The 27,496-nt window shown below is 42.7% G+C and overlaps 1 pseudogene; it reads right to left on the bottom strand.

The window, feature by feature from the left end:
* Positions 1-531: 531 nt before the first annotated feature.
* LOC134375908 (serine/threonine-protein phosphatase 1 regulatory subunit 10-like) lies at positions 532-23,024 on the bottom strand (annotated as a pseudogene).
* Positions 23,025-27,496: the final 4,472 nt, after the last annotated feature.

Below are 27,496 nucleotides of genomic sequence, written 5' to 3' on the forward strand. Positions count from 1 at the left end.
CCTCTACCAGTAGATGCCAGTAGCATCCCCTCCCCACTTTGTGACCAGGAAGAATATTCCCAGACATAGCCCTAGGGGGGAGGGGGAGGAGAGGTACAATCACCTCCAGTTGAGATCCACTGCTCTATGGTAAATACTCAGGAATGTAATTGCTGACTTATGGTAAGTATACGTTTAATTTTAAGAAATTGGCGAACTGTTTTCCAGACTGTCTAAACTGTTTTGCATTTTCTAAAATAATGTATGAGACGTGCAGTCACTTTGCATCCTCTCTGGCACTTGGTATTGCTCCAGAGCAACCTCTTCTGGTCCCTCAGAATAGATGGGAAGGAGGAGGCTCACTCCCCCTCACCATGGTCTTTATGATATGATCCAGCCCTTGGTCCTGGACCCCATCTCTCACCAACATTAGGCCATCGGCATGGGGCACCCAGGCCATCCCAGAAGGGTCACCCTCCCCCCAAAAGGGGTGGAGGTTCCAGGAGATGTGGATCAACTGCCTACCAGGGACCTCAGGATCTCCGTGGAGACCTAGAGTAGGCCTCCCAGGGCCAGGGAGAGGAACCACATGCCTTTGGGGCTCCCAGAGCCTCCTGGTGGGGAAGATCAGCTATTGGACCAGGGTCTAGGAGTCAAGGTGGCAACAGTGTTTGCTTGATCTTGTCTGAACAACCTGTTTTTTTCAGCAGTTCTTTTGAGGGCTGACTGTTCGGCTACCTCTGATGCAGGTGAGGTTTCCTAGACATTGATGCCTTCTTCTCCAGGGCCCCGTGAGCTCCTCCCAGTACCCACACTTTCCATAAGATTGGCCATGACAGGGGAAACTTAGAGCTCCCTGCCCCATCAGGTGAGCCACCTGATCCTCAGGCTCCAGGGTCTTCATATACAGGGTCTCATTCATGGAGCACTCCTCATCAGGGGGATGAGCTCAGGCGTGTATGGTTTCACAGGGCTCAGGATGAGTTTGAGAGGAACTTCCTTGTCCAGGAAGAGCTTCTGAAGGATCCGTTTCTGTCACTCACCATGAATGTATCACTCCTGGCTGTTGCTTGCATAGTGACAGGAAGTGAGGGCAGAACCAGGGCACCTTATCCTCCAGGTTGTCATGGCTCAGACTCTGGCCCATTTTAAATGCATGTTGGTCTGACAGGATCTCTGAGCCGCCTACCCAACATCTTTGAGCTTTTCGCATTTACTCATTCATTCACTTTATTATATAGGTATTCCCTCAGTTTACCCCCATCTGGCCATGTCACCGTTGTCCTCTTCCTGCCTTTATGGGTCAGTTGGCTAGAATCTCCGGGGTTCTCTGCATCCAGAGCCCCTGACTCCAAAAAGGCTGTATCTATGAGCTCTGGGACTTCAGCGGGAGGTAAGGAGTCCCCAAATTATCTGTGTCCATAGCCTCAGGAGGAGGTGTCAGTCTTGGGGAAGGAGATTGGTTGTGCTTGGTTCTATGCATGCTTTTCCTTCAAAGGGGCTTGACTTGACAGCTGGAAGTGACAGCACCTTCTTAACTTTTATGCCTGGAACAGGGGCTGAACTGACAGCATCTTGAAATTTCAAGCCCTCCAGAGGTTGTGATGAATGATCTTTGCTTTGATCTCTTTGATGATGTTGCATGCTGTGCCTAATGGCTTGTGTTTCTTCTCTGCAGAGTGGAGGGGTATCCCCTGGAACAGCTGCAGAGTGCTAATGCTTGATGAGAATGTGTTTAAGGTTGTGCTTGGCAGAAACTACCAGTGCCCTGGCATTCTCCTTCCCAGGCAACCAAGATATTGTCTCCAGCTCTAGCCCAGTGGAATGAAGCAATAATTCGAAGACACTTGGGCTTCTCCTTCTTTTTCTCTGGGACCTCCTCAGCCAGTGTTTCAGCCTTCACTTCAGTAAGGGATGCTCAGGAGGAGGGATTTGGCTCTTTTCGTCTTGACATTTCTTGTCTCACAATAGGTTGGGTACTACTCTGAGAGCAGACAACAGTCATCCAGTCACCGACAAGAACTGAGACCAGCTTCTGGAGCTCTTCATTCTCAATTTGATCATTTGCTTCACTGGTTTGGCTGTGTTGCTCTGCTTGAGATGGTCCATAGGGAGCAGAAGGCGCTGCAGAGTTACTAGAATTTGCAGCAGGAGGGAAATGTTGTTCAAGAACACAGCATGTTTTTCTATTTATCTGGGTCTTTTAAAATTTCTTTCATCAATGTTTTATAATTTTCAATGTATAAGATTGATATTAATTCTTCTTTGATTGTTTGGTAGAATTCACCCATGAAACTATCTGGTCCTGGGCTTTTCTTTCTTGGGAGGTTCTTGATTACTGATTCAGTCTCCTTGTTTGTTATTGGTCTGTTCATGCTTTTTATTTCTTCTTGATTCAGTGTTAGTGTATGTTTCTAAGAATTTATTAATTTCTTCTAGATTTTTCAGTTTATTGGTTTATAATTGTTCATAATAATCCCTTGTGATCCTTTTTATTTCTGAGTCATTTGTTATAATGTCTCCACTTTCATTTCTGATTTTATTTATTTGATTCTTCTTTCTTTTTTCTTAATTAGTCTAGCAAAGGATTTGTCAATTTGTTTATCTTTTCAAAAAATTCACTCAGTTTTGTTATTTAAAAATTTTTTTATCATTTATTTGTTTTATTTATACTCTAATCTTTATTTTCTTTCTTCTGCTAATTTTGGGCTTAGTTTGTTCTAGTTCCTTGAGGTGTAAAGTTAGGTTGCTTGTTTGAAATCTTTTTTCTTTTTTAATGTAGCATTTATCACTATAAACTTTCATCTTAGTGCTGTTTTTGCTGCACCCCATAAGTTTTGGTATTTTGTACTCTCATTTTCTTTTTTTGGGTGGGGGTTATATTTCTAAAATTTCCTTTTGATTTTCTCTTTGGCCCAATGGCTGTTCAAAACTATTTTGTTTAATTTCCATATATTTGTGAATTTTTCCATTTTCTTGGTGTTATTGATTTCTAGTTTCATTCCATTGTGATTGGAAAAGATACCTGGAATGACTTTGATATTCTTAAACCTGTTAAGACTTGCTTTGTGAACTAACATATGATCTGTTCTGGAGGCATTTCTATATTCACTTGAGGAAAATGTGTATTCTTCTGCTGTAAGGTGGAAAGTTCTATATATGTCTGTCAGGTCCATTTGGTCTATAATGTTGTTCAAGTCATCATTTATTAATTGATTTTCTATCTGGATGTTCTGCTCATTATTGTAAATGAGGTATTGAAGACTTCTACAAGTATTGTATCACTGTCAATTTCTGACTTCAGATCTTGTAATATTTGCTTTGTATTTTTACGTGCTGTGATGTTGGGTATGTATATATTAATAGTTGCTATATCTTCTTGTTGAATTGACCCTTTTGTCATTATGTAATGACCTTTATTGTCTCTATAGACAGTTTTGGACTCAAAGTCTATTTTGTCTGATATAAGTGTAGGCATTCCTGCTTTCTTTTGGCTACTGTTTGTATGATATATCTTTTTCCATCTCTTCACTTTTAGTCTATGTGTATCACCAAATCAAGTCAGTATCCTGTAGACAGTGTAGCACTGGATCTTGTTTTTTCAATCTATTCAGCACTTTATGCCTTTTGATTGGCAAGTTTAATCCATTTACATTTAAAGTAATTATTGCCATGTAAGGACTTACTGTTGTCCTTCTGTTGATTGTCTTTTGTGCAGTTATTTATTCCCTATTTTGCTGTCTTGCTGTCTTCCTTTACTTGATGATTTTCTTTTTTTGGTAGTGATTTGCTTTGATCATTTTCTCTTTATCTTTTGTGAATGTATTATAGGTGTTTTCATTGTGGTTAGCTTGAGGCTTGCATTAAACTGTCTTGTAGCTATATCTATCTATTTTAAGTTGGTAAGAACTTAATTTCAGTTGCATACAAATACTCTATACTTTTTCTCCCCCTCCCTTTTGTGTTCTTGTAGTCAGAGTTTGCTTTTTAAAATATTGTGTACCCATTGACAAACTTTTATCCTTTTAACTTTTATATTAGGGTTAATAGTAATTTATGCCCCTTTATTACAACATTATATTGATGTGTATTTGTTTACATACTTCCCTTTACTAGTAATATTTATATTTTCATATTGCTGTTTAGCAATTTTTTTTGTTCCAATTCTAGTGTTGATGAACTCCTTCAGTTTTTGTTTGTCTGGGAAAGACTATCTCTCTTACATTTTGAAGGAATAATTTTGCTTTTATAGTATTCTTGGTTGACAGGGTTTTTTTAGTACTTTGGAAATACCATTCCATTCTCTTCTGGCCTACAAGGTTTCTCCTGAGAAAAATGCTGATAGTCTTAAGGAGGGTCTCTTGTATGTAATGAGTCTTTCTTTTCTTGCTGCTTTAACAATGCTCTCTTTGTACTTGACGGTTGATAATTTGATTATAATGTATCTTGGTATAGTCTTTTTTGGGTTAATACTTTTTGGAGACCTTAACATTCATGAATCTGAATGTCCATTTTCTCCCAAGATTTGGGAAATTTTCAGCCATTATTTCTTTAAATAAGCTTTCTAACCCTTCCTTTCTCGCTTCTCCTTCCAGAGCTCCTATAATGTGCATATTGGTTTGCTTGATGGTGTTCTGTAAATCCCATAGGCATTCCTCACTTTTTTCATTTCTTTTCTTTTTTCCGCTCTGACTGGATAATTCCAAATGACCTGTCTTTGAGTTCACAGATTCTTTCTTCTGCTTGATTGAGTCTTCTGTTGGGGCTATCTATTGCATTTTTAAAACTTTATTCATTGTATTCTCCAGCTTCAGAATTTCTGTTTAGTTCTTTTTTATGATTTCTATCTTTTTATCAAACTTTTCATTTTGTTCATGCATTTTTCCCCTGATTTTGTGAAGTTGTCTATTTATGTTCTCTTTTAGCTTACTAAATTTCTTTAAAACAATTATTTTGAATTCTTTGTCAGACAATTTGTAGACTTCAATTTCTTTGGGTTGGTTACTGGAAAATTATTGTATTCCCTTGGTAGTTTCATGTTTCCTGATTTTCTTGTTTCTATAGCCTTGCATAGATGTCTATGCATTTGGAGAAGTAGTCACCTCTTTCAGACATTGTGGACTGGCTTTAATGGGAAATGACCTTTTATCTATTGGTGGGTGTGAGAACACTGGTTGGGTGGTGTGTGACATATCTGGCTGTGGGGGGCAGATGCAGAAGCAGTTCCTGCTCTGGAACATGCACTGGCATAAACTCTGGTCCACTCCATCAGCTGAGGTTAGCATCAATGAGGACTGTGGGAGTCTCAGTGGCCAAATTTGCAGGTGTCCACAATGGCAGTGAAAGCTGCTGGGATCCTTGGTGATGAAGGCTGCTGGGGTCCTCCAACTCCCCTTTTCTTCCTGCAGGGAAGTCACAGTCAAGGAGATGCCTCTTGGTGCTGGAATCAGAGAACGTTTGCAGTGGCACTGGGGTGGGGAGTAGATCAGGCCCCAGGGGGATGGAGAAGTGCAGTGGCAACTCCTTTTCCAAAGGGTCACAGTGCTGTGGACTCTGGGAAGTTCCATCAGCTGAAGTCAGCATCAGCAAAGACTTCAAGGGTCCTTGGTGGCAAAAGCTGTGGATGTCTTTGGTGGTGGTGAGGGTTTTTGGGGTCCTTGGTGGGAAAGGCTTTCTGCTTTTCTTTTTCCTCTTTGGGGAAGGTCACTGCTGAAGAAATCCCTCTGGTACTTCACTGTGCCAGACTGGGTGATGGAGTGACACAGGTAAAATGCTTTTTATGCTTTTCCATGAGATCCTCCTCAGCTTCTTTGCTCCACTGGATTGCTGAAGCTTTTTCATTGTACTTCAGAGCCCTCCCAGAGATATTTTAGTCAGTAAGTAGTGGTTTAGTCATTGTTTTTTTTGGGGGGGGGATGACAGTTGGGACCACCTAGTCTGTTGTGGTGTCACCCATCTCATTCTTGATACTGTTTCTTTGTGTCTTCTCTCTTTTATTAATCTATTCAAAAACTTTTAAAATTGATTTTTCCATTGTTTTTCTGTTTATTATTTTACTTATTCCCATTCTAATCTTTTTAACTTTCTTTCTTATGCTTACATTAAGGCCTGAGGCCTGGATGGGTGAGGCTGACTAGGGAAGGTTGGTTTGCTGGGTGTCCTCTTCATACAGTTCCTACTCAGTGACTTGCCTTCTTCAGTTTCCATGTCTGAAGGACAGTTGGGGAAATTCACTCTCATTATACACTAAGTCAGGAACAGCCTTTAATAAAGTGAGGTGATGGGTAGAGTGAGAGGACAGAAGGGAAATTCAGTCAGTGTTCCTTAGAATTTCCCTGGAAATGCTGAATGATACCTTGGGAAGAAAACTTTGTGGACACTTGTGGTTGCAACATAATCACCATTCAGATTATAAATGCTTACCTAGAATGGGTAATTCCAAAGACTTAGGAAGAAATTACTCACACAGGGGCAAAGCAGAGAGAATTACAGCATTTATAGCATTTTATGACTGTTACAAATTATAAATGTGTTTAACTTATTGAAAATGTGATACCATGTGTATTATCCCATTTCTGTTGCTTATAACAAAATACCTGGAACTAGGTAATTTGTAAGAAAACAAAATTTATTGCTTATGGTTTCAGAGGCTGGGAAGTACAAAGTCCAGGGAACACAGCTGGTAAAGACCTTGGTGGTGCTGACAGTGATGCAGGGTCTCACATAGCAGAATGGCAGAGCAGAGAGAAAGAACTTCTTCTGTGCTCTTCTTTTGAAGGCCTCAGAACACGCCTATGACCACCATTAAACCATCAGCTTAATCACCTCTTCAAGGCCCCACCTTTCAATTATCACAATAGGATTTCCCACCCTTAACAGTTACAGTGGAAATTAAGCTTCTGTGAGTTTGTGGGGGCATTCAATCTAGAACACAATGGTCCCCAAAAGAAATTCTTTACTTTCAGAAAGACCAATATACTTTTATTCTGAAGAGGCCAAGAGATGCAATCCGAGTCAATGACTTAAGACAGGATGTTATAGCCTGGATGTTTTTTTCCCCCCCAAATTCATATGTAAAATTCCTCTCCTCCAATGTGATGGTATTTGGAGATGAGTCCTTTGGGAGCTAATTTGGGAGATAATTAGAAAGGGGCCCTTGTGATGGGATTAGTGCCCTTATAAGAAGAGACACGAGACAGCTTGCTCACCCTTTTCGTTATGTGAGGACACAGTGAGAAGGTGGCCATCTGCAAGCCAGTAAGTAGGCCCACCAGGAGCTAAATCTGCCAGCACCTTGATCTTGGATTTCTTGCCTCCAGAACTGTGAGAAATAATGGTCTGTCATTTAAACCACCCAGTCTGCAGTATTTTGTTATGACACCCTGAGCAAACTAAGACACAGGACTACTGCAATTAATTCTGGGAAAGATGCAAATAGAATCATCTCCAAACATCACAGCTCAACTGAGCTGCTGAGGAGACAAAGTGACAAAGAGGAGACCAATGTTCTAGTTTTGACTCTGCAGCCAGCACAGTGTGACTATCGGTTAGGCTGTGATTGTTCTCAGCTGTAAAATGAGAGGCTAAACTTAAATGCCCTGAGCCCCTTCTAGTTCCCAGGTAGTCAATCCCTTCCTTCTGTTGTTGGTTGAGTTGTTATGAGCTCTACCAAGCCCTAGACGGGGGACAAAGAGATTGAAGGATTTTAATTCTCTATTTCTGGAGGGTTCTCATCTATCTGCAAATTTTATACAATTTTTTGACTTCAAGAACAAGTTTTCCTAAACTTGGGGCTGATTGGAAGAAGTTCCTGGGGCTTTGGAGCAATAATGAGTGGTTAATACATTAAATACCTTAGGGCAAGTTTAGGTGCCAGACAACTAGTTTTAAGTTGGTGAAGAACTAAAACATTGGGTCTAGTTCAGCAACACCTGTCATCTCTCCTGTGACTTAGAGCTATTTGTGGCGAGCTTGCGTCAGCAACAGGTGTTGAGGCTTCAACTGTCATCACAGGTAGGTGGGAAAGACCAATTAGGTAGTGCAAAATCATTAGTGTGTGTAATTACTCCAGCTCCCCTTTGAACAGCTGGCCTGAGAGGGATAGAAGAGCAGTGGGAGGGGTCTGGCTGTCTGGGGGGTGGAGATTGGTGGGGGTGTTTCATGGAATTTCCCAGTCCCCTTGGCAGGCATAACATGAGCCATTAGACTGATCTCATCCATCTTGATGTTATTTCTCGCAGCAAGCAATAACCTCAGCTTTCCATGGCTTGTGGTTTCTGTAAGCTGGGAATGAATTCCCTCACTCTGAGTGAAGGTGTCCAACTGGAAACAGAAAAAAAAAAAAATAATAATTTAGCCCATAAAGGCATTTTGTCATCAGGGAGTGACCAAGTTTTGGAAGAGTCCCATAGATAAAAGTCACTTTGGACATCAGCATGAGCCAGAGGAGAGATGAGTCAATCAGTCAGGCACTCTTATAACCAACATTTATTAAGCATCTGCTGTGTACCAGGCCTTATGCTAGATGTTTCAGATACTGGAGATGAACAGCTATGGTTCTTGTTTTCAAGGACTTAGCTATTAGCAAGAGAAATGAAAGTGTAAACTAAAATAATTACAGTTATTACAATTATATCATAAACAATGTCGCCATCACATGACATTGCAGATATTCAACCACCTTGGCCTATATAAAAACAACAATTTCATATGGTTCAACAAGATGCTAATATGTCTTAAATATAACATGCTATGGGGACACAGGGAGAGTGATTAATCTAAATGTTAGATAGTTGTCAAAAAGTCTTTACTGAGATGACATTTAACTTTGACCTTAAAAAAAAGATTTTAAACATATTTTAAAAGGTAAGGTGAAATAAAAGGAAACTGCATTTATTCCACAAATATTTATTGAGCACCTACTAAGAGCAGGATGGTATAATATGCTTGAGATACAGTGTTCAGCCTATATAGCTGATAGTCTCTGTCTTCTTGGAATTTACATTCCAAAGTGGGAGTTGGATACTAAAGAATAAATACCAAATTAATTATCTAATCACAATTCTGAGAAGTGCTACAAAGAAGCAAATTCTGCTATGAAGAAAAAAATGGAGGGCCTGGATAGGTCTGTAAGGCCAGTGTTAAGCTTTAACTGATTCTCCAGGATAAGATGGAATTAACTAGAATAAGATATGAATTGTAGAGAGCATTCAAGACAAAGGAAATAGTATGTGCAAAGGCCCTGTGACAGGCTAAGGGAGTAGTATTTCACCTCTTCAAATTTTAGTAGTTCAGAGCGTGTGCTTCTTTATGATATGATCACATTTCCAGGAGCTCTGGCATTCACTAATTACACACTGGGTTCTAAGATGTAGCCAAGTCACTTACTACATGACTTGGAGGAAGATAGTTAAGCTTGGGGTCACTAATCATAAGATAGATCATACGCACAGCAACTTATAGTTAGTAGTTTTATATATAGAAGTCCAGGGAAGGACAGTTCCAAATACCTAGGTTGGGGTTTGCATTTCATTCAATTTCCATTTTCAGATAATGATTCAAATGGACTTTCTTTTTGTTGCTTAGCTTGTCTCTGCAATAGAAGGTATTTTCAGGAATACATGTGGTCATAAAATTTGCTTGGGCCTGAGGATGTTACTGGTGCTCCTATGTGCTGCTCTGTCATCCCTTTCCCACACCTGCAATCTAATGAACACCTTAGTTTCTTCTTGGGGCTCCCAGGTGTTGACCACTGCCCCCACAAAAGACCTCCAGAAAAACTTGCTGATCAGGAAGAACTAAGTTTATTAGACTGAGTGAAGTATGAGACGCTCCATCTTGACAGAGTCTTAGCAGTGTCTCAGAAGGGGAAGATATCTCAGAACTGGTAGGAAGTTACAGGGTCTTCGAACCTGGACAGAGTGACTTTCAAGCACATTCTGAAAGGTAGAAAACTGGTTGGGATTGGGCAAAGCTGATGACGTAGTACGTATGGGTTAATGAGGTCAGGGAAGAGAGCTCTTGAAGTCAGTCTCAATGAATCAGTGATTAATCTTGGTAAGGAAACTATTTTATTGGTCCATGAACTTATCTTCCAGGAACAAACATCCCCTGGAGCAAGCTGCTAAGCTATTTTTGCCCGGACACAGAATTGTTTATCAATAAAACAGGAAACTGTATTTGGTCCCAGTATTGTCGAGCACAGGCTCGAGAAAGCATGAGGGTTTCAATTCTCACGGGTCACTCAGCTAAATGGGATACATACATCTATGTGGAAAGAAAATTAATTAGCAAAGTGAAAATGGAATAAAAATGAAAGCAAAGTAAGTAATTAAGGATATTGACTTTTTTTTCTAATTGTTCTAGAAGTTTCAGCCTCCTTTTCAGATTCTTGCTGATTCTCTTTAGGACTTAGGCCCAGGAAGCCCTAGAGGAAACAGGCTGAAAGCCTTTGGGGAGCTTCTACCTGAGTGTGTATCAGAGTTACCCACAGCTGCGGGGCACAGGTGCTTTGCAAGTGCCTCCCTCTCTGGGCACGTGTGGATCACCTCTGGAAGGCCAGTGCTCTGACGGAGGCGTTACTAACCCACTCCACATGGAGCGAGCGTGCTCAGGGTCTGCCGGCTGAGGTCAAAGCCGAGACAGGCCTTGGCTACTGGGAGAGATGCAGAAAGGAATGGTGAAGGGACCGAGAGACTGGGGAGCTGGTGCCCCTTGAAAGCCTCCGAGGCTCTTTCATGGGCTCTTCTTTGTGCCTAATTCAAGCCTAGGCACTGGCAGCATTCACTGAAGGACAGGCACTGTCACTGAGAAATGAGGTGGTTACTCTGCATGGACAATGGAGGTGAGCCTTGCAAGTTCCAAGACAGTTGTCCTCCACAGTCGTGCTCAGACTGTAAGATCTTTAATTGTCAAAAATCCATGGATTTATTGGTTTATTCATTCATGTAACAAATGCTTTGTGTGCCCTAAGTGGCCAGCTGTGCGCCGGGATCCAGAGACACAGCAATGAGTAGCACGAGAGCTGTTCCTGTCTCAAGAGGCCTCCGCCTAGGGGGCTACAGGCAAGTCAATGTACAAAATGGTCTAAGGAGTTTGTTAAAGAGAGCACAGACAATAAGAACTCATTGGAACACTGACACAGACTTGGGGGCATACAGGAATGGAAAGAGTAAGTCGAGGCAGTGATCCAGAGGATGACTAGGAGTTAGCCTGGCAAAGTGATGAGGGGTAGACAGCATGTGCAAAGGCCCTGTGGTCTGAAAGAGCCTTGCCTCACACGAACTATCTATGCAGATGTAGCTGGACCCGCTGTGTGATCTTAGGCTGGCCACTTACTCTCTCTAGGTCTCAGCTACGCCATCTGGAACTTAAGAATCTGAATAACGTCCAGGCTGGTCAAACATTCAGTAATAGATGAGCAGCTAGAGCAATGGTCTTCAAATATTTTTGCTCATATATCTCTTAAGATAATTCTTAAATATTTGATATTTAAAAATATCCCATATATATTTTTAATTTGACATTTCAAATTTATCATGATCCATGAACAAACTCTTCTTTAACAGATGGGAATTTTACAACACCCCATTTCTTCTTGAACTTTTGTTTACATTCCACTTTCTGACATGATTTTATTCCTATATATGTATATATAGGCTTAAAAAATCTTTTATTGATCATCCTATCATAGATCTCTGTAACAAAAATATGTATATGAATTGGAATTGGTTTTCAAAGTTTTTTGAGATCATAGGACTTAATGTTTAAAAAATTTCTCATGAAGAGTTATTATTACAGCTAGTAGTAGCACTACCTAATTAATCAAAACAACCTAAATATATTATAAATTTTTATAATTAGTATATAGTAAAGTAAAAATATCAATGGAAACGGATCATTTATGTCTTTGCAAAAGTGTTCCTGTTCCTGAGTCGAATGTATATTGATAGAATGAAACAGGGTTTGGCACCAGTTTTATTGCTGTTCTTCATTTTTATACATGTAACTGTTAAGAAATCTTGTTCATATAAATAAATAGGAAGAGGAGGAGTTTGGGATATCAAGGTCACTCAGTTCTTTGAACTCTATCTGAGCTGTATGGCAAAAGAATAGTAATCTATACACAAAAGGTCTTGCTGTTATTTGAGGAAAGCATCACACTGGAAGCCAGGTGACTTTGCAGAGGACGTGTTTCCCAGTCGTAGAGGTGCTTTCTCAATTTTGGGTAACTATACCAGAAAGGCTTTTCCCAGGGCTAGTTAGGATGACAATTACTCTTATTCCCCTTTTACTTGAAAGGCCTCTTGTTTATCCAGACATATTCTGGAAAAGATTGGGAAAGAAAAAATAGGAATTTCAACACACTTTTCCAAGGGCAATATTTTAAAATAGAGGCTATTATATTATCATGTGCTTTAATATGTATTTGTCAGAATTTTTCATCTGCAGATTTAGCTTATCACAGACAACATCCACCACATAACCTAATGGCAGAGCTTCCTCAGACCAATCAGCCAAATCAGACTATTCCCGTCAGAAAAAGTCTGACTTCATTTTGAACTCGAATAATTTCACTTGCAACTCTTTGACAATTGTCTTGCTTCTGAATCCAGATTCTTAAATAAGACCTCAATAGCCTGCGTCAGAACTTGTCCCCGGGATGAAGTGTGATGCCTCCACCTCCCCATATTTTCTAAGGATACTTCCTTTACATCCCTGTCAGGGGACTCTCTGTCAGGAGGATTGTGTTCTAGAACTTTCCTTGTGTGCGGTGCTCAGGAGGTTTCATACAGAAAGAAATGCACCTGGTAAAATTCAGGACTGGTGGGAGGCATGAGGTTTTTTAATAACACAAAAGAAAGTTTGCTGGGGGAGAAAAAGGAGCCGAGTGTGAACGTCTTAGGTAGAAAGAATACACATCTAAGTTGAGAATCTGATAATTAAATCCCTTAAAACAGTCAATACCTGAATAGCCCCTGGAAAAATGTTTATGTACCCCGGTTTATTAATTTAAAAACAACTCTCGTTTGCAAACTTATCCACCGAGCACTATATTCATTCAGTATTCAGACTGTGGGATTCATTTCTCTTGTGAGTTCATGCATCTCACTTTTCTCCTTACACATGCATTCAGCTCAAAGAACAGCCTGAGGCAAAGATGCTCAAGCCCACGAGCTGCATTCCCATTTTCCCACACAGCTTCCCTCACCTGAACCAGGCTTCCGAAGAAGGGAAACAGCCTCAGGGCCAGTCCTTTGGGGGAATTGCAAGGTTGATTGAGCTTGAGCTGTCTCCATGACAACAAAACAAGTGGTATTTTACACAATCTGTTTTGCTACAGCTGCAAGAATTTCAATCTGTCCAGCACTTTTTTTTTTATAGGTATCGAAACTGAAGCCAGAGAGATGGCTGATTGATATTCCCCAAATTTCACAGCTAGTAAGTAGCAGAAGTGGAGCCACAAGCCGTAAGCCTTCCAATTCCCCACACCAGAGTCACATCTGCATAAATGAAGCATTGTTTGGCATCTTATGGAGAAAACAAATGGGTCGATTGACCATACTTTTCACTTTTCACCTAGCTGCCCCAGTGTCTTTTACACATGGTTGTGATTTTTGCATCTGGAAAACCAGATGGGCATATACTTCTCAGGGATTTTCAGAGGAATCACAGCTAGAGATGACTGGAAGACTTTTTTTGCTCTGACTTACCTAAGAATAAGTTTTTCAGAACCTTGATCACCCCTCAAGAAACCTCAGGGTCCCCAGGACTCCTGCTGGACTTGGGCTGATCAGGGGTCTGAAATGCTTCTAATTGTTCCAAGTAGTACGTGCTTCAAAATAAAACCTTGAGCAAAGTCGGTTTCATCTCTGGGGCTTTTCTCATCTGATTCAGACTTGATTACTCACGCCCCACTTAGCACGTGCTGGGAATTCCAGAGGCTCAGAGCAGGCCAGCCGTGACCAGCTCCCAATTAAAGACCCCAGCCAGCTGCACTTGACTCAGGTGTGAGACCGCCGTCCATGATTCTGGGAGAGGCCGACATAAGTACCTGATGTCTCAATCTACTTGTGTTGCTATAACAAAATACCCTAGATTGGGTAATTTATAAAAGCATACATTTATTGCTCATAGTTATGGAGGCTGGGAAGTCCAAGATCAAGGCATTGGCAAGTGTGGTGTCTGGCGAGGACCTGGTTTGTGCTTCCAAGATGGCACGTTGTTGCCGTGTCTTCACGTGTCAGAAGGCAGAAGAGCAAAAGGACCAAGTTAGTTCCCTCCAACTCTTTCTTAAGGGTATTAATCCCATTCACGAGGGCTCTTCCCTCATTATTTAATCACCTCTTAAAGGACCCTCCTCTTAATACGATCACATTGGGGTTTAGGTTCCAGCATGAATTTTGGAGGGGACACAATTATTCACACCACAGCACCTGTGCTGAGTGGGACTTTAGAGATGGGGAGAACCACATCTCCCTTGCTTGGATATCATCACCTTCGCATTCCTCTGAGATGTGTCTGTGGAAGTCAGCATAATGATACATCTGAAACTGAGTCTCCACAGAGGATGCAGGTGAATCAAGTCTGAAGAGACAGAGAAAAGTAGGGAAATGAATAACTGGTGAACTTAGGAAGAACAGAAAGTTTATCTGTGCAATTGGAAACAGTTTTAACACCCAAATTAGCAATCTCATTTCCTAAATTCATTGGGTAATTACAACTCTTCATTTTAGAAATGCCTATGATAAGCCTTTTAAAAAATAAATTCAAGTGACTTTGCAGAAAAATAAAAATCCAAATGAATATGAAACTTAATTATCCGGAGTCTAGAAATACTAGGATGAGAAGGAACTTTTAGAAATAATCTGTAAAATGCAGATAATATACATACCACTTAGAATTGTGGTGAAGACAAAATGCTATAATGAATATGATCCACTCAGTCAGAGCCTTGTATATACTTTATTATCTCATCAAATACAGTTTGATCAATTTATAGATGAAGAACCCTGGCCTGGAGAGACTAACTCATCTAAAGTCAGAAAGCTGCCAGCGCAGAGACCCAAAGCTGATATCCTCTAGACAGATGCCAACATAGAAACCTTTCTGCTTTACATGCTTCTGACATCCAACACATTTAAACTCAACCCTCAAAACTCTAGAAAAAGCTGAGGGAGACAAAACTTTCTCAAAGACTTCTGATACATCTCAGTCACTAAAGCTTGCTTGAGGTTGCTGAAGGAGTCACGTGAAAGCCTGTGTTTCCACTAGAGACTTAGGTCTTTGTGTTGGTTAGGGAGCTGCTCAGTAGGGCCTTTCAGAAGGAGAATTGGGAGGAAGGTAGTAACGGCTTATATGGGAGGTGATGCTTTAAAAAAGGAAGCTATGGGGCCTTCTCTCTATAAGCTCAAACTTCCAGAAACCTCACCTACAGTGGATATTTATTTTGGCCTCTCTCAGAATCACTGAAGCCTTTGTCATATCAGAAGTATTTAATTAATTGGCAAAGCATGGAGGAGGCTGGCCAGACCATCCTAGTGAAATTTCCACGAGGGCTCTTTAGCTGACAGATGCAGGCGTGGACCCCTCAATGCACGGCCTATTAAAACTCTGCTCAATAAGACACAAATCCTCTGACTTCTCTTTGCCTTGAAAAAAGCTATCAAATACACTGGTTAAACCAATGTACATTTTTTCTAAATATAATTAGAATACTATTTTTTAAAAAATTTGCTCCCTTAAATATTGGCATATCTTTTCCCCTACTGTTCATTGGATTGGGCTATTTTCATAGCTTTAGACCTTTTCTCTTCTTTTTTTTTTTTTTAGACCTTTTCTCTTCTAATCAATATTTAGCTGCTATTAAAAAAAAATCCTTTATTTCTTTTGTGCTAGTTCTTTCTTTCTTCTGTCCCCCAACCCCCTGCCCCAGTACTGTTCTGGATTTTGAAGAACATACTTTCAGGCAGGGCTGGGGAGCTGAGGCGCGGGCTTGCTCAGTCACACCTACCTGGTCATGCACTCACTCTACATGACTCCATTCTCTCCTCTGCTGTGTGTGTGCATCTATCTGTCTGTCTATCCATCTATGAAGGCTGAGAGAGGTCAGCTTTTGAAAAAAGATTGGTAAATTGTGTGTATTTATGATTTTGCATTCTGCTGTTTTGTTTTCTAGATGTCAGCAGAAGTCTCCCTGCATCCTTTGAGATTGGGCAAAATTAGCAGGAACTTCCAACTCCATTGTCAGTGGATTTCCAAAGTGCTCTCCATGATTTCTCTGAATTTCTTGGGAGGGGCAGACTGGAGCTTGTGTTCTTAATGCCTCTTCTGCTTCCTGGGGTGTTTTTTCCCGGCTTGCTACATTGGCTCTATTTATATCCCATAAAACTCTGTACATTCTATGTATTAAATAGGCCAAAAATAAAAAAAGGCACATAAAAAATATTGGTGGGCAGAGAAGGCATTTCTGAAGCTTTTGGGAGGAGGGACAAGGGGTTGGATGTATAATCTAGAAACAGAAACAGCCCCGAGTGGCAGAGGAGGCCTCACCGTCCTTACAATGTGCTCTGGCCACACTGTCTGCAGAAATATTCACTGGCCTTCACCCTGGCACAAACCTTTTGCCATCTTCTTGGCTCTTCTCTTTCTTTTTCTTTTCAGAACAAAAACTAAAAATTCCTCTCCTTATTTCATGCAGAGCATCTTTCTCCTTTCTCTGGTATGCTAGCACTAATCCAAGGAGCCTTATAAAGGTTTTTGTCCCTCTCAAATGAAGACAATTCTGTACACAAGGGGACTTCTAGTGCTACCTCTGTGAAGGTAGCTTCAGTACAACTAATATTTTTAACACTTATTTTATGTTTGGTGCACATATTGGCTGTTTTATTTAGCTTTATATGAAAGCTATACACTGTGTACATACAGAAGGGCAGAGTCACTTGTGCTACAAGTCCTTTTGGATTCAGGGTTGCTCCTTTGATTATCTGGTGGGTGTTCTTGAAGGACAGCTCGTCTTCTCACTCCAAACCCCTACAGGAAACAGGTAGCCCCTTGGGGTGTCTGGCAAGTTGGGCAGCAGCAAGATTCAGGTCTATAACCAGAAGTGAGGGTTTTCTCACCAGTGATCAGGAGCAGAAAGAGCCCCATGGGGGTCTGGGTCAGTAGGTCTTGCAGAGTTCCAAGGTGGTTCACACAGGGGAAAACAAGATCAGTTGATAGATCCAAACATCAGGAATAGATTTTAAAAAACCAAAAAAGCACACGTGTGTGCACACGTGTGTTGGGGGAGGGGCTGGGAGGCAAAGCCCAGGATCGGGGTCAGGCAGAATAGAAGAGAATGGAAAGATGCTGGAACATGGACAACTTGCCATTGTGCGTAATGCGTACGCTTGGCAAGGCTGGGGTTGGTTCATGCCTCACAGGGACATACAGATACTCTGGGGCAGCCTTCTGTCCACAGGAAGCCACTGCTTCTTTTGGAGTTTAGTGTTATCAGGACTCACCAGCATCCTGTTCTTTTTTCAACGATGGTCACACCTTCATGATCATTGTCTGTAGACAGTTTTAAATGGTTGAGTGTCCCCAGGGGTTTTCATGGGGAACATGTTGTATTTTAAATCACACAGAATGCACTCTGACTTGAAGGTTAACTGCAAAGGTAGTTTTATACCAATAGGTGTGTCTTGTTCTGTAGGATAGTTCACCACTGCAAAATTTGTAAATCACAGAACTCATTTATTAACTTCTGCCTGAACACTTATATTCAAGCTTTTCTTAAAAGATTCTTTTGATCTTCTGTTGTAGTTAAGGAGTTTCTACACTGTTTTTAAAAATGTATATTTTTCTGACTATAAAGGTTATATGAACTCATATACATTCACATAATACAAAAATAAGTAACTTAAAAGTTGAAATTCCTTAATAATCCTACCTTTAGAGATTACTATAAATGGTTGGGCATAGGGTGTATTTATATAAATGTAAGTATATATTTATATTTACAAATCAATCTGTCCTACAACATGAATTTTTTTAACTGAGTGATGTTATTAGATATCTTCTCATCGATGCTAATAGATCTATTAGTAGTTGCGTGTTATTCTATTGTGTGATAATTTTAACCAAAAATTCACTGTAATTTTATATCCAATACATTCTTGTTGAATATTTATAGTATATAGAGTCTTGCACTAAATATAATTTTACCCATTCACTATACATTCATGAAGAATTTCCATAGGGAAAATGGAATTATTGGGTTAACAAGTATACACCTTTAAAATGTTAATGTGTACTGCAAAACTACCCTACAGAACTGTTGCACCAGTTGACAGTCTCACCAAATGCCTGTTTCCTCACCTATCACCAACACGGATTATTATTCAACCTTGTAATCCTTTGCCAATTTGAAATCCAAAATGTGGAATTAAAAAAATTTCTATTTCTTTGATTATAATGAAAATAAATATCTTTTTGTATGTTTACCAGTCATTGTATGTACTTTTGTTCTATGAATTTCCTGTCTATTGTACTTTGCTTTTATTTCTGTTGGGTTTTCTGTCCTTTTCATATGTATTTGTAAGAGTTCTTTTATTATAGTGGATATTCAGCCATTCAATCATTTAACAAATATGGAGATTCTATTATGCTCCAGAGGTCGTGGTAATTTCTGGAATATACAGTCTTGAGTAAAATACTCATGGTCTCTGACTGCATGTAAAAAGAGACAGACATTAGACAAGTAAGCAAATACCTGTCTAATTATAAAGTGTGATTTATTCATTCATTCATTCAAAAAGTCATTGAGTGTCTGCTGAGTAGTACACAGTGGAGAACAAGAAATGGGGCTTTTGCATTGAGTAGTTTATCATACAGCACGATTGAGATTAATTCCATGTGGTGATATACGAGAGTATTTACTAGACAGATCTGACCAGCTTGTGGGATCCTCAAAGCCATCTCTGATAAGAGTATATCCAAGATTAGAAACGAAGGATGGGGGGTTAGGGAGGAGGGGCGGCGTGTGCAGAGGCCTGTGCCGAGAGGAGCACAGGATATTTGAGGAGCAGGAGGAGGCCAGCATAGTCGCAGCACAGTAATTAAAGAAGAGAGGCCTGGGAGAAGATTGGAGTATGAATTGGGGCTTGACGATGCAGGCCCTTAGGGTCTATGGTAAGATTTTAAGCAGTTGAATCTGGGCTATGTTTTAAAATAGCATGAATGTTACACCCACAAGGTCCAGCAGCATCACAGGAAGAATCAAAAGAATCAAAGTATTAAATTCTCTAAAGCAAGAGGTAGCAGCTCACTCACGGAGGTTTATGTTAGAACCAAAGCATCTTGCACAGAGCTGCTTTGTTACATGAGATGAGGTGGAGGGTTGATTTTACCAGGTCTACTTCTGGGGCCTTCTATCACCCATACACATGAGCAGGGTGCCAAAGACCCCAAAGAAAGGAGGCAAGTGCAAAACAATTGGGCAGAGTCTTCTCTCCAATCAGTTTTGGAGACAATGAGAGCAAAGAGATCATTTTCTCTGGATGCTGGTCCACCCTCCCTTAAGATTAAGGTCATAAAAGCCTTAGCGTTCCCTGTGGATCTATTAAGAAATCCTTAGAAATCCTTTTTCTCTTTTTTCTTTTTGGTGCCAACATTAAGATGTACTTATGTGCAAGCTGTATGTGGTAGGTCAGTGAGAGATCACATCAGTCACTTAGTGTTTCCCAGGGGACATTCACCTTGTAGAAGCTGGCACCAGTGCAGACCTGGAGTCAGGGAGAAAACATGTCCACTGCTGGACATGCTGCCCAAGGCAGAGAGGAAGGAGAGACACCTGCCTCTTCCTCCTCCTGCCCTCCAGCCTCCTGCCAGGGTCCCTACAGCTGAACCAGCCAGAACCCTGCTGACGAGGGAGTTTGAGAAATATAGCCAGAGGGGCCAGGCCTCGGATGCAGGGCAGATGGAGGACGAGGAGGAAAGCATGAGCTGGAAGACAGGTCCAGCCTGGCACAAGGAGACACGCTGTCATTATCTGAGCTGGTTAGCACAGTTAACGAGCTTGCACTTCCACAGTCTGTCACTCTGCCCAGTACTCCCTCCATCCTGGGCTCCATCCCTTCCTCATCTTCTTTTCCTTTGACTTCTGTTCCTTTCAAGATTTCTTGGTTCATGAAGAAGCAAAACCCTAGATTTCTGGAACACAGGTTCATTTCTCAATTTCTAGAGAAAACCACTTTGTCTGAAACTAGAGAGTTGATCAGGAGTAGAGAGGGGAGCGTGTCCTTGCCGGAGAGCCTGCACTGACCTGCCTAGAAGGCACCCACGGGCTCAGGAGAGACCAGCCTGGGAGATGAACCAGGGAGTTTAGGAAGGAAAAGCGTTAGTCAGAGGAGACTCATAATCAAAACCATGAAGATGATGAGAGCTCTTCCTCTGGCCTTCCGTCTTCTAGGCAGCCGCGCTTCCGCGCTCTTCCCTTCTCTCTCTCTTCCCTCCTTAACCCCTCCCCCAATGGAGCCCAGAGCTAAACACCAAACAGGCATGTGAACAAACACAAACAACACTGTGCCCTGAGGACAGGCCAGGAGCTGTCTCCATCTTACCCTGAATTAGCTCAGTATTTCTCTCCCAGGGGTACTTGCATTTAAAGTTTCATCTTAAGCTATGAAATGAAATGCCTCTACTGGAAGACTATAATCTAAGTGATTTCATTTTCAGAAATGACTTATCTGAGGGTATTTTAACTGATTCAGGTCCAGCCTGAAAGTCATCTGACTGGTTCAGCACATTCCCGGAGGGTCTCTGAACAGACAGAGCTCTCTTTGAGATGGTAATTAGTTACTAGTCCTCATTGTTTTCTTTATTCTCTGGTGTTTCTCCTTTCACAGGGTTTTAGTGGGCCTTTTTTTGTGGACTAGTGCTGAGTCCTCAGAAAAAAGAAATTAATAAACGGGGCTAATAAATTTAGGCACCATCTGGGAAGATTGTGCACCCCATAGTACTCAGCCAATGAGGAAATGGGGGAGGGACTTGCATACTAGGGAATACATTGCTTGCTACAGCCCTTTTCCATGTGCCTGCCCTTCAGACACCCGAAACTTTTAAGGCTGTAGTTAAAGTCTTGGTTCACTGTAGCTCGTGTCTCCACGTCCATCCTTTGGCACTGGATCGGTGAGGGCATTTCTTACATCTACTAAATAAATGCTAGGTGTGGGGAGTCTGTTTCACCCTTCAAAGCAGATCAGCTGCTTGTCTGCAGGGCAGGCCCTGGTTCTGAGGAGGTCAACTGAGAAGATGGCAAGACAAGGAGGCCAAAGCTGAGCATCCTGAGGGGGATTCAGGCAGCAAGAAAAGTTGTGCCCGGTGCCATAAACTATGCATGTGATGGTTAATTTTAGGTGTTGACTGGATTAAGGGATACCCAGATAGCTGGCCAAGCATTAGTTTTGGGTGTATCTGTGAGGGTGATTCCAGAAGTGATTGGCATTTCCTTACTCAGTGGGCTGAGTAAGGAATACTTGCCCTCACCCAATGTGGGTGGGCACCATCCAATCGGCCGAGGGCCCAGATAGAACAAAAAGGCAGAAAAAAGGCAAATTCATGTGCTTTCACTCTCTCTTCTAGAGCTGGGACACCCTTCTTCTCCTACCCTTGGAGATCAGAACTCCAGTTTCTCTGGCTTCTGAACTCTGGGACTTGCCTCAGTGCCCCCCTGGGTTCTCAGGCCTTTAGCTTTGGACTGAGTTATTCCATTGGCTTCCATGGTTCTGAGGCCTTTGGACTTGGACTGAACCATGCTACTGGATTCTCTGGTTCTCCAGCTTGCAGAAGACCTATCATGGGACTTCTCAGCCTCCATAGCCATGTGAGCCAGTTCTCCTAATTGACTCCCTACAATATATCTATATACATAATTCCTGCTGGTTCCGTTTCTCTGGAGAACCCTAACTAATATAGCACCTTGGTCTCTCTGGCCTCCTGAGTTGTAAGTCAGGTCTCTTAAGATTTGAAAATCTAGGTGGAGTAGGATTTCTGCTTTGGTCAAGAAAATGAGGTCAGGAAAAGCCCCTTAATGAGACATATCAGGCGAGGGTGGAGTGAAGAGTGGCTGGAAACCATCCTACTCAGAGCTGCCCAGCAAGCCCAGTCTATCCTGTGAATAGGAGCAGGCTTGGGAGCCAAGGAAGGCAGAGGGGAAAGAAATAGAGGAGACTAAGTGATCAGTTATATAAAGAAAAACATTGCCTAATCCAAAAGAACACACTTATATTTTGATTTCATGTAATATACTTCCCGATCCCCAAAGAGAATTCCCTACCTCCCCTCACTATGTGATACCAGGCAGGGCTAAATCCCTCAGCCCTGGTCAGAACAGCTCTTGGAAAAACATCTGTATGGATTTGCTGGCTTTCCCTAACAGAAGGGCCAGCTCAGCTCCTCCAGGGTCTTGTGCAGCTAAATTGCTGACAGGCTTTGCAAGGAATGCAAGAAGCTTCTTCCTCTGTTACAAATGAGCTCTCTTCGTCCAGACCTAGGCTGCAGAATATTGGATGAGGGCAACAGCAGTTCAGGTTAGGAGTGAGGGGCTCGAGTGGTGAAGACCTTAAACTGGAGCTGCCCTGGACAGAGAGAAGCCATGGGTCACCAAGGGCCTGCCACACTCTTGGCTGTCCCCATAGGAGAGTGGCCTGGCTGTTCTCTCTGCAGAAAGTGGCTGTGGGGGCAAGTGAGGTGAAGGAGGCCAACCCTGCTGTTTGGGTAACAGTTGGATCAAGAAAGAAATTCTGCTCAAGAGGGCCGGCAGAGAAGTGATGAAACAGCCAGCTGAGTTCTGTCTCTCGGGAAGTGAGAACTCGTGCTGCATCGAGGGGGTGGGGGTGTCAGGCCCTGACCCTACCCCAAACGTCGTGGTCTCTTCTTCCAGTTCCCCATGCAGCGTGCTGCTCATGCTTGCCGTGCAAGGGCTGAATCCTGGGGGTTGCACGGCTGCTTGAGGCCATCTGGTGCTGCTCCAGCTCCCTCTGTGTCTGTGCAATAACCCCCATGCCCAGGGGCGATCTAGGCATGAAGCATCCTTGCAATTCAAATTCCACTCAGACAATTTTTAAAATTTCTACTGTGAAGTGGCAACCAGAACTGTAGCTTCTTGAGATCACCCTCTCTCCTCCATGTATATATGTCTAACCTGTTAATGTGTCCATATCCGCTTCTAAAATGCCATTTTAGCTTAAACATCTTAAACAACTATGAGGAACTGGAGCAGAAACTGTGGAATATCTGAAACCATCCTCTCAGTCAGTGGTGTTTTTCAGGAAACCGTCATCTTTTTGACACAGAACCCCAGACCTGCAAATGCTTGGCCCAGTCCACTCTGCCTTGACGGAGGAAGAGGGGAGCATATTTCTCCCCTCAGCCTTAGCTCATCCTGCCCCATGGGGTGAGCATGTGGGTGTGACGTTCAGAGGGCCTGGATGTCTGTCATCTTGACCTAAATTTGCCCTGGTGTGACTTAGCCTCACGTGCCTTGGAGAAAGAGTGGTCTTGCGAGACAGCCTGTGAGGGGACTGGAGCAGGTCCCCAAGAGCGTGTATGGTGTGACCCACTGCTGGATCCCAAGCCGGTGGATCCTGGAGCTCTACTCCTTGTGCCCCCCTCTTACTCCCATCAGTGAGGAAAACAACAAAATTCTGGCTGTGTTTAGACAGAGTACAAATCCCATTTGAAGTCATAATTCCAGGTCATATGATAGCAAAGAAATGCCAGCGGAGCACAGATTATAGATGTGGTCAGGAGATGGGCCCCCGAAGGCCACTGCACCAATGCGCGTCTCTACCTGTCCTAAGACTTCCAGAGAGAAAGGGATTGGAAGTAAGCATGTTGTTATTAAATGACAATTTTTAAAATGGAGAATCTAATTTTCTGGAAGTTTTATTGGGTAGACTTTAAAGGAAGGATTTATGTTTATATGAATTGTGCAGAAAGGAATTTTAATAAGAAAGAGGCAGTGTGAGACAACATAGGCTGAGATCGTAATTCAGAGACGAAAAGCCTTTCCAGGAGGGATTAGCATACACTGCAAACGCTCCCCGTCACAAGAAAGCACTTCCATGTACCAGAGTTCTCTAGTGAATACACTTACGAGCATTTATTCACACAGTTAATAAATAACCCACTGCTTGCCCTTCCGTCAGTGATAGCAGAGATCGGAACTGCTGTGAATCTATGCCCTGCTGGATTTCCAATTTGATCATGTACAGCAGGTTTCTCAGCTCCAGCCTCAGCACATGTAACATTTTGAACTAGATCATTCTGTTGGGGTGGAGGTCCCGTGTGCTGTGCGATGTTTAGCAGCACCCTTCACCTTTACCCATCAGACCATTCTCTTAGTTGTGACAACAAAAAGTGTTTCCAGACATTGCCAAATGTCCCCTGGGGGACAAGCAAACCTCTCCTATTCTCCCATGTTGAGAACCACTGATGTAGAGGAGTGACATCTTATCTCTCCAGCGTTTCCCAACAATTATGTTAGCTCTTTGGGTCATTGCAGAGGGTTGGACAACGTCATTTCCAGTAATACTAGTCGCCAGCAGGCTAATGAGACTGGGGAGGTACTGACCTGAGTTAAGGATCCCAGTCTAGATGGGAGGTCACCATGGCAACGGTCAGTCCCACTCCCATCCCAAGCACCTGGGTTTCCCATGAACAGCCCTGGCTGAGCACTGAGTGGGCCAGATCCTGCTGTGGCTGAGAAAATATGAATTCTGGATTCAAAACATTCAAACAACTCTTTGGCAAGAGGCAGTGGCTAGAGCAGAGATGAATAATGACACCGCCTCCCCAGAAGAACCCCTCTTATTTGTGTAGGAAAGATACCTCTGTGTGCTACAGCAGAGGCACAGGGGATATGCTGTCTATGTACAAAATACTCCCCAAACAAGTGACGTTACCCCAAGAGCTCTGAACAGAGGGATAGAACATCACAAACAAACAAAAACTCTTGGCTCTATAGCCTAGCTGATGCTCGCTCCACATTAGAAAAAATGCTTCTGTGGTCAGTAACATCTGAAGGCTGTTGGATGAGGTAACCCGGGGGTTGCCATGGAGACATGTTTCCAGCGGTGCCTGCGCCATGAAACTGCACATAACTGCTTCTCATGTGCAGGCGTGCAGCGGAACGCCTGGATACTGAGGGAAGAGAGTCATGCACAAACCGAGACATTCCCCAAAGGAGAACAAAGCTGCTGCCCGAGGGGACACCCCAAACCCTTTTGATCGTCATGTCTCCAAGATCCATTTGTACTGGAGGAGATCGATGTGGGAATAGCAGTGTTTCCTGAGCATGTGGCAAGGCGCGACAGAGACAGCTAGACTAGGGTATGCACACAAACAGGCCCGCGAGCCCCCTGCGCTGCTGCTTACATTTGGGGGGCGTCTGCTCCGAATGCCCTCTCTGGGAAGCGGAAGCTGGCCCCTGTGCCCATCTTGCATTCTGGGTTCACAAAAGAGGAGACATTTCTGTGGTCACAAATAGACTAGAAAATAAATTTTTAGAGTAATATTTAGCTGCAGTAAATGAGTCTGACTTCTGCTGGAATAAGTTCCATAGGCAGTCAGGCAGCCCATGGTGCAGAACTCATAAACATCATCATGCAAATTATGATGGGACTCAGTACAGGTGTTTCTCACAGGGAGCAGTATCTGAGGTGACCCAGGACAGGTGCCTACATGTTTTTAGATGAAACTCAGCCTGCCTCTCCCAATGGCTTTCTCTCTAAGGAAGAACTCATGTCCAGGAGAGGCTGGAATCAGTCTTTGACAAGAGGTACTTTATGGTTGATGCATCTGTTTCCAATAAGCCACGTTTTATAGTCTGTCAGTGTGCTGACTGCAAAGTTATAAAAGTTGATCTCATAAAAGAGAAACATAAGTGGTTGACACATCACATTGTATCCGTGTCACTCTGTGCTCCGGCAGCTGGACTGGCCCCTCACTTATGGCAAAGAAGGTGACATAAAAGCAAAGTAATCAGATTTTAATTATAATAGGGATTTCTCCACCCCATGGGGCTCTAGAGGGCTAGGATTATTGTGTGCGTTCTGGTTTCCAGGGAAATATATTTTCCTCTGCCACTGCTCAGACGTACATGGTAAATGCTCCCAAAATAAATCCTGCAGAATGGAATGGCTTCTGGCTTCTTTAATAACCAGAGTGAGAACTGATAAAATATTTGAAAGAAATGATAATTGAAGAAATAAATAGACTTCAAAGCAGCATTTTAAAAAGTGTTATATTTATTAAAAAGAGACATGGTTTAATTTCAAGTAACATTTTTCAAGCTCTCAAGACTTCACAAATCGCAGGGTTTGTTGGCAAGTACAATGGCTTCGGTTCCTACTTTATGTTGTCTCAATGCTGGGAGAGGCAGAGAAAGAAGAGCTCACCTTAGGAACAATTCATATTGTGAATACTCACCGATTTGCTACCCGGCCAAGGTATACTTCCATCCCTGGTCAGCCTGTCTCTCTTCAAGATTTTATCCCAGCCAGTGTTCCAGCTGGGGATGAAGGGAGAGAATCACCCATCACCTGTTGCAGGGACAGAACCACCTGATGTAGGGACAGGACCATTCAAAACTGAGGAGAAAGAGAATGACTTGTAAACCTACACATAATGAGAACCATCAGGACCTGCGGCTGCAGACCTGCGGATTGTCTTCTCCCTGTGTCTACTTCTCTCTTTCCACCTGCCCCTCCTCTCTCTGCCAGCAGCTTCCTCACCCTCAGCTCCCACATGGCCAACTTAACATGGCTTTGGATTCCCTCGCTGCGAGTGAACCTCGGTGCGCCCTTTACCTTCACCTCTGCCACTCATGCCTCAGTCTCCCAGATTCCTCACCCCATCCTTCCGGCACACTTTTTCAGGACAGGCCATGGTAGGTCTTTGACAGCCTGCAGATTGGCTTCCGTAGGGCCTTGTTAAGTCCGTGGTGGGCACTGCAGAAACCAGAGGAAGTGCCTGCAGGTGGGGCTTGCCCTCTCGGGAGGGCTGCGTCCATGCAGCAGGGGACAGCCTCCTAGTAGGCCACTAGAGACCATCCAAGATCATAGAGACCACACTCCACCACCTCCACAACTCAGTTCCAACTCACTTTTCCAACTTGTAGACACCTCGGCTCTCTCATTTCGGTGGGTTTTTTTCCATATATGGGAAATCTGTCACAAGCCCCAGCCCTGGCCATCTTCCAAGGCCCAACCTTTCTGGAACGTTCTCTCTGATCTTGACTTTTTTTTGGGGGGGGGAGGCCATTCCTATATGTCTTTCTCCTCCCTCTGAGGTCTCTGCAATGTGACAGCGCAGCTGTCTCATAAATAGGGGGACTCTATCTTTCCATCCCTTGAATCTCCTCAAATCTTGGGCTTGACCATGTGTCTTATTTGGGCCCATGGACATTAGCCAATGTGGCTCAGGCAGGGGCTTGAGAAGTGTTTGTTCCTCGGGGCTGGCCATCTCTCTTGCT

This window comes from Cynocephalus volans, chromosome 4 (genome assembly GCF_027409185.1).
Source record: "Cynocephalus volans isolate mCynVol1 chromosome 4, mCynVol1.pri, whole genome shotgun sequence".
NCBI classification, from domain to species: Eukaryota; Metazoa; Chordata; class Mammalia; order Dermoptera; family Cynocephalidae; genus Cynocephalus; species Cynocephalus volans.